The sequence below is a fragment of the Dipodomys spectabilis genome, unplaced genomic scaffold, assembly GCF_019054845.1.
Source record: "Dipodomys spectabilis isolate Male_0828 unplaced genomic scaffold, ASM1905484v1 ptg000347l, whole genome shotgun sequence".
Taxonomy (NCBI): domain Eukaryota; kingdom Metazoa; phylum Chordata; class Mammalia; order Rodentia; family Heteromyidae; genus Dipodomys; species Dipodomys spectabilis.
The window spans coordinates 545,372-553,680 of record NW_024871024.1 but is presented as its reverse complement, the minus strand read 5'-3'; positions in this window follow the sequence as shown (position 1 = coordinate 553,680).

Sequence of the window (8,309 nt, the reverse complement as noted above, 5' to 3'; positions counted from 1 at the left end):
TAAATGAAAATTTCTCTTTATTGTCACAGTACTTTGTTGTTGTTGCTGGTCATGGGGCTTGAACTCAGGGCCTGGGCGTAGCCCTGAGCTCTTTTGCTCAAGGCTAGTACTCTACCTCTTTGAGACACAGCACCACTTCTAGTTTTCTGGTGGTTCATTGGAGATAAGAGTCCCACAGGCTTTCCTGGCTGGGCTGGCTTTGAATCATGGTTCTCAGATCTCAGCCTCCTGAGTAGCTAGGCATGAACCATCAGTGCTCAGCTTCAGTACTATTAAAAATTTTTTTAAAAAAGAACAGTGGCTTTCCATTTCTTAAACAGCTTCCTGGTTTTGGAGTCTATAATTATCCAGAGGATTAGGGGCAAGGAAATAGAGCAAGAAGAAGCGAAGTAGCAGAGGCTTTGCGAAGTTTCTGGAAATATGATTCATTCTTATGGAATTTTTGCCAGATATATTCACCAAAGTAGCAGATACTTAAATGGGTTGTGCCCCTTGTTCTGTGGTTTCATCACTGAGTTTCTATAATAACTTTCCAACTAGCTTCCTGTGCCCAATCTTGATCCAATTTAATCCTGTTAGTGTTGCCAAAGAGACTTTCCTATAATACAGAAATCATTGCACTCCTGTCAAAAGACCTTGCCTAGTTTCTCATCAGCTCAGTCTAAAGTGTCAATACTTAATCATGGCCTTCAAAGGCATGCTGAATTTAGACTCTATTAAATTCTTCTAGTCTAGTTCCCTCTCACCTTCTCATACCCATCCTAGTGCCTTTTCCAATGTCAAGAGGGAGCCTCCATTTGGCAGAATGCATCACGTTTTGGAGTTAGCATGCATGGGCTCCCCAGTTCCAGGATTATCACTTATATAGCTCCACTGAACCTTTTAAAGTCTCAGTTTCCTCATCTATAAAATGAGCATAATGGACATGTTTGTCTCTGAGACTTTGTATACCCATTTCCCTCAGTCTGTAATGCCCTAAGCCCCTTTCTTGGCCAGCTCTATTTGCCTCTGTAATTTAGTTTAAATATCACTGTCTCTAGGGTGTCTCCCTCAGTGCTGTCTCCCAAGCCCCATCTTTGTGGAAGTTCTTTTATACTTTTGCAGCATCATGAAGTCAAGAATTATGTAGCTCCTTCACTGCCCCTCAGAAAAGCCATTCAGAACACCAACTAGCTCTTTTCCTTTCCTGTAAATGGAGGTTTAACAGTGCTTATATGTGAGTCCCCTCTTTTCTATGTGCTGAAGGTGAACATTCTCACTTCTTCTTTACCTTTCTCTTCAATGACAACTTTTCCCTGTGCTAGAAATTGGCCTTAAGTGGCTCCTCTACTGTGTTAAATCCAAGCTTTAAGAGCTCTGCCAAGGAATATTAGTCCTGTTACAAATGGCCTAACTGTGCATTTATACAACCTACCAAAAGTCATGGCTGGACGCTTTTTATGGTGCCTTAGCTGAAAGAGAAGTTGCACAAAGAGCTTTCAGAGTGGTGTGTGAGCCAATGGCATTTGATGAGGATGACCATTTGGAGGCAAGGCTTAAAAAAAAAAACAAAAACAACAAAGAAAACCAGCAGGCAATTAACCCTCCAGGCCATGGTAGGCAAGTCTCCAGGCCTAACCAGCCACTGGCTGTGTGTAAGTTCAGTCCAGTACTTCACTGCTCTGTTGCTTCAATTTTCTCACCTGCCATATATGGATAATAATACTATCAAAGCCAGTGCTAGTGGTTCATGTCTGTAATCCTACCTACTCAGGAGGCTGAGCTCTGAGAGGATCTTGGTTTTAAGTCAACCCATGCAGACAAATTCTCAAGAATCTTATTCCATCAAAAAGTGAGAACTAAAGAAGTGGTTCAAATGTGTTTATGCCTGGCATGAACAGAGAAAAGTTGAGTAAGAGTGTGGAACCTTGAGTTCAAGCCCCAATACTGGCTGATGCTATCAGTATTACAGTTTTTAAGATAATGAAATGAGTCAATACACTTCAGTAGTGTACTGGCATGTAGTAGTCTTTTAATTAAATCTTAGTTATTATTTTCTTTAGGAAACAAATGCTCTGAAATAACGATATTAATAACATTTTTTTATTACTGTTAAAAAGTCCAAAGAGAATCCCATAGTGACTTCAATTTAAGTCATCAGGGAAGCAGTCTAGACACTAGCAGGATCTGATAACCTTGACAGGGACTTAGCAGTTGTCAGTGGTCAGGAGGAAGTTAAGAGACAAAAAAGCCTACGCTGGAGGTATAGCTCACTGGTTGAGAGGCTTGTCTATTATGTATGAGTTTCTGGGCTTGATACATAGCACCATGCTAAATCGATAACTATCTAGCCAGCTAGTTAGAGAATCAAAAAGCCAAGAAGATAGTTGAAATGGTGGCCAGTCTTGAGATAAATTACTTTGTCCTAGATGCAAGTGAGAATCATATCGCAACTTTTTGATTTTTGGTTGGTCATGGGGCTTGAAATCAGGGCCTGGGTGCTGTCTGTCCCTGAGCTTTTTGCTCATGACTAGTGTTCTGCCATCTTGAGCCACAAGGCCACTTCTGGTTTTCTGCTGGTTCATAGGAGACAGGAGGCTCCTGGGCTGCCTTTGAACTGTGATTCTTAGCTCTCAGCCTCCTGAGTAGCTAAGATTACAGATATGAGCCACCAGTTCCTTGCTCCTCTGTCAAGTCTGATCTTCTTCCTTGACTTCTTGGGGTCAACTTATATTGCCATGTGAGGCCATTCTCAACCTCTCAATTTCTATTTTCCCTCACATGTGTTTCCTTTCATGAAAACTCTGTACATTAACCTTTCCTTGGCAACTGTTGCATACAGAACCTGGACTAACACATTAATCAACTGAGAAACAGAAGGAGTTGGGTCAAAGTCCCAACATGACTGTGCAGGCTCTCACTGAAGCCATTGGACCAGGATGTTGATACATGCTTATCCAGAGCCATTTCACCAAATGAAACCAAACAAATGTCTTGGGTATTGACAACAGCCTTTGCAAGAAACATGGTTTTTCTTAAATTACAGACATCCTAACTCATCTATACCCTATATAACTAGCCACTTTTATTCTCTAAGGCCAATCATACCAAGCAATTACATACTGCCGCTAATGATGGATAGCATCAGTCCAGCCAGCTCTTTGGTTAAAGCAAATGCTCTCAATATTACCAGTGTCCCAATGAAGTGACATTTACTGAACACTTCCTTCTTTTTTTTTTTTTTTGAACACTTCCTTCTTGATAGGCATCATGCTAAGTGCTCTATGTGGATTATTTTGCTTGATTCTCATAGTCACTCTGTAAGGTAACTCCTACTTGTTTTTCCCAGAGAACTTAAGTGTTTGCTCAAGGTCACATAGCTAATTACATGATAACATTCTGATATTGACTTGATTTCATTTTGCAATCTCTGCTCTTAACCACAATAAACATACCTGTAGTACACTGACACTAGCTTTTATGGCCAATGTCAAGGTTACACTCTATCTCAGGGTTTACTCACTCCACTTCGCTTGGCCATGAACTTCTCAGCAAGAACTCTTGCTCCTACAAGGTAGGAAGTAGTGCAGGATGGGGATAGATTTGGATAAGATTTAGGTGGGAATTCTTGTGGAAGGGAGTTTGTAGTAGGGAAAACAGCAGTTATGGGCTAATCTTGGTGAGCTAGCTGGTAAAGGAGTTGGCATTACAGAACAAGCTTGTGCACTTTCCTCTTTATTATTTAGGTTGTCATGCTGATAAAAGATGTAATAGAACAATCCTAAGCTTTAGGAATAAAAAGTAAACAGAAATGTTATAAGCAAGGTTTTTTTCCCCCCTGAAAAAGTCCAGGGATATTTTGCCCAGAGTCAACAGTCCTCATTTGTTCCATGAATACCAGCCATGTCAGGGCATCATGACTGCCTTAATTGCTGCCATTCATCTCTGGTTGATGAACTAGCTGTTCTTTTATGACCCAGGGGATATACAAGATTTAACATAATAGCACCACCTCCACCCTCCAGAAGCTTGGCCAGCACCCAGGCACACACAGATCATTCTCTCAGTCAGTTTAGGAAACTACGGAGACACTGTTCAGCCACTGCCCACAGTGATGATGCACTCTCATTAATGTCAGCTTGGCTCCATCATTGTGATTGAGGGCCAGTCACTACCGTGTCAGGGTGATGCCTACTATTCTGCTTCTGTCTTCCCTGCCAGCTTCTCCAGCTGGCAGCATTTCGATGAGTTCCTTCCCATTGTCTCTGATGTAAAAGAGAGCTTGCTACTGGCTCTCCACATGGATGGCAAACCAGTGAATGGGCTTAAGCTTGCAGTACTTTAGATGAGAGGCGCTGGTACTTGAGTTCTTAAGGAATCCACTTACTTTGCTCCAGAATGGGATGAGGGGAATGTCTAAAGAGTCTTTAGTAGTCTTTACTATGCATTTATGTGCTCTTATAGGCAAAATGGGTGGAATGAAGGGGATGGAAAAAATGAGGAAATTCATCAGTTTCATCATATGATCATTATCACCACCACCACCATCATTACCACCACTATTATGTATCACCAGTGCCAGGCACTGGTGTAAATAATCTCAGGTCTCAGAGAAGTGTTCTGAGAGACATAATGTCCCTATATTACTGATCAGGAAACTCTCAAAGTAGCTTAATAATTTGCCCAAATTCATGTATATTTAGCAAGTGGCTAAGCTCGGAAATTTGGCAATGCCTAGCCATGGGAAAACCAGGTTCTGTTTGGTATTAAAACACATGCAGTATGAAATGATTTTAGTTTGCATTCCAGAAGAGTCAGTGTCTAATTCGCAAGTGTGCTAAATGCTGGGGGTGGTGGTGGTGGTAAAGGGTGAATTGTTAGTAAATGCCATGGTAGAGGCAGGGGATGGCTGGAAAGGAAAGAGCTTAATGAGAATGGCAAAGGGTGTGGAAGCCTCCTGAAGAAACTGGAACTTCATGAAAGTTTGACAAGGTCTGCAGGACTTGGGTAAATAGAAGGAAGAGGGAGATGTCCCAGGTAGGGAGAACAAACACAAAGGCAGCTGGTTGACAGCAAACCGAAGGAGTGTAGTTGCCTAGAAGCAGAGTATGGTACAGAGGAACAGCCATCAGCCTACCTACTCTGTACATGGGAACTTTTTTATTTTTTGTCGGTCGTGGGCTTGAACTCTGGGCTTGGGCGCTGTCCCTTAGCTCTTCAACTCAAGGCTAGCGCTCTACCGCTTGAGCCACAGCACCACTTCCCATAAGAACTTTTTTGAAGAAGGTTAGGATAGGCACAGAATTAGGCAAGTGGAAAATAGCTGTGAACAAAACATAAAAATCTGTTTTCATGCTGGGCACCGGCAGCTCACGCCTATAATCCTAGCTACTCAGGAGGCTGAGATCTGAGGATTGCGGTTCAAAGCCAGCCTGGGCAAGAAAGTCAGTGAGACTCTTATCTCCAATTAACCACCAGAAAACCGGAAGTGGTGCTGTGGCTCAAGTGGTAGAGTGATAGCCTTGAGCTGAAGAGCTGAGGAACAGTGCTCAGGCCAAGATTTCAAGCCCCATGACTGACAAAAAAACAAAAACAAAAACACAAAATGCTGCTTTCATGTAGCTTTACATTCGATTAGTATTATAATACTACAATTTCAAACTGTCCTGCTTATTTGTTTCCATGTTTATTAAGTGGCCCTCTATCTGTCTAAAGAAAATATACTCCATAACAGCACAGACTTTTTTTTAAAGAAAATTTATTTTATTGTAAAGATGCTGCTGCACAGAGGGTTACAGTTACATGAATAAGGCAATGAGTACATTTCGTGTCGAACATTGTTACCTCCTCCTTTGTTGTTCTCCCACTATCCCTTCCTCCCCCACTTCCCCCACTCCTCCCCGTGCCCTGAAGTTGTAAAGTTCATTTCCAACATAGTATCTTGTGGGTATCATTGTTGCAATAGGTTATCCTGTGTTCTTGTTTCAGCATTTTGTTATTCCCCTTCCCTTCCCTAAATTAGATAAATGTATATAAAAGATGCAGGGTACCAAAATCCTAGACATATATTTTGCAAAACCATGGGACCTATATTTCTTTGGCTCTGGCTTACTTCACTTAATGTGATTTTTTTTCTAAGTCTTTCCAGTTCCTAACAAATGAGGTGGTGTCATTCTTTCTGATAGAAGCATAGAATTCCATTATACACACACACACACACACACACACACACACACATCACAATTACTTGATCCATTCAACTACTGAAGGGCATCTGGGTTGGTTCTATATCTTACCTAAGGTGAATAATGCTGTGATAAAAATAATTGCAGCACAGTTTTTTTTTCAATTTTTTTATTGTGAAAATACTGTACAGAGGAGTTACAATTACATGGGCAAGATAATGAGTACATTTCTTATCAAGCATTGTAGCCTCCTCCTTTGTTTCCCCTTCCCATCCCTTCCCATCCTCCCCCCGCCCCGCCCCCCCTCAATCCTCCCCGAGGCCATCCCCTTCCCCCCTACCCCCCCCTCCGCGACCGTGCACCAAAGTTGTAAAGTTCGTTTTTGACATAACGACTTGTACATCTCATCGTTGCAATGGGTCCACCTGTATCCCTATTTGAACGATTTGTTTTTCCCCTTCCTCTCCACAAATTATACCAACATCAAAAACAGTGAAAGCAGGGGTTATACTGTGGTGGAGGGACATACAAAGCAACAAAGAAATAATCTTATAAATGTGTTAGAAACAATTGCATGAAAGAAAAAAAATTTGAGGGCTGGGAAGGTGGCTCAGTGGTAGAGCGCTTGCCTTGCATGCCTGAGGCCCTGGGTTCGATTCCTCAGCACCACATAAGCAAAAAGAAAAAAGCCGAAAGTGGCTCAAGTGGTAGAGCGCTAGCCTTGAGCTGAAGAGCTGAGGGACAGCGCCCAGGCCCAGAGTTCAAGCCCCACGACCGGACCCCAAAAAAAAAGAAAGAAAAAAAATTTGAATACATATGTTAGGGTTCATTTCCCTAACATCACCTTATCTGACCTTTTCTGCTTGACTCAGACATATACTAGATATTGCAGCACAGATTTTTATTGTTTTTGTTTTGGGTCCGGTCGTGGGGCCAGAACTCTGGGCCTGGGCACTGTCCCTCAGCTCTTCAGCTCAAGGCTAGCGCTTTACCACTTGAGCCATAGCACCACTTCCGGCTTTTTTCTTTTTGCTTATGTGGTGCTGAGGAATCGAACTCAGGGCCTTAGGCATGCAAGGCAAGCACTCTACCACTGAGCCAACTTCCCAGCCCCGCAGCACAGATTTTTAAATGCTGGTTTTAGTTGCCTTTCTAACTTTCATGGTCCATGATTCACAATGGAAGAAGCACCTCAAGTATAATTTCAGCCACCTACTTAGAATGAACAAAGTTGATCTCATTACTCACTGCATGTCCAACTATATAGTTCTATAAAGTTTTACTGATTGTCTCACAGAGGGAACAGGCTCAGGCTTCAGTCAACTAAGATACAGGTAGGAGACATTTGCTGTGAAGACTGCAAGATTGTCTTCATCTTCCAAGGGTGTGAAGGAAGACACATGCTTGTAGCTGCTCTAGCCATTGAGAACCCCCCCTCCCGCCACCATGGACTGGAGACAGTCCAATCCATGATAAAGTTGAGACTTCAGAGCACAGATCAGAGGGACAAAGAGAATCTTGGCGACATCATGGAGTTGCTAGGTCAGACTTCATCTGATGCTGAAACTGCCTCTAGATATCTCACTTATGTGAGCCAGCGTTTACTAGATTTCTTGTGTTTGTAACCATGGAGGTTGGAAAAAGCAACTTGGTCTTCTTTACAGCTGCCTCTCCAATGTCTTCTCTCCAACAATGTTTGGCTTGTTGCACAAACTCAGTGTATTATTTATTCATTTTTTATGTATTTATCTCTGTTTGAATGAGTGGGGAATAAAACCAGATATGGCTCATTTTTTCTTGTTGTTTAAAAAATTGATATTTTTTTAGATTTGTGAAGTAGAGTACATATAGAACTGTGTAAAACAGGTCTATACTATCTATCTTAACTATCTGCCTGTCTGTCTGTCTCTATGTATGTATGTTTGTATGTATCTCTGTCTATCTATTGTAGTGCTGGGGATGAAAATCAAGGCTTCTCAAAGTTAGGCAAGAGATCTACCATGGAGCTATACCTCCAGCTCTGCAGAGTTTAAAGAACTATATCAAAAAGGACATTTATGTTCAACCATTTTGTGTATAAACATAAAACATGAATCAAGCAAAGAGACTACTCAGGAGAAGTAGAGGGGAGAACGGAAAATGAAA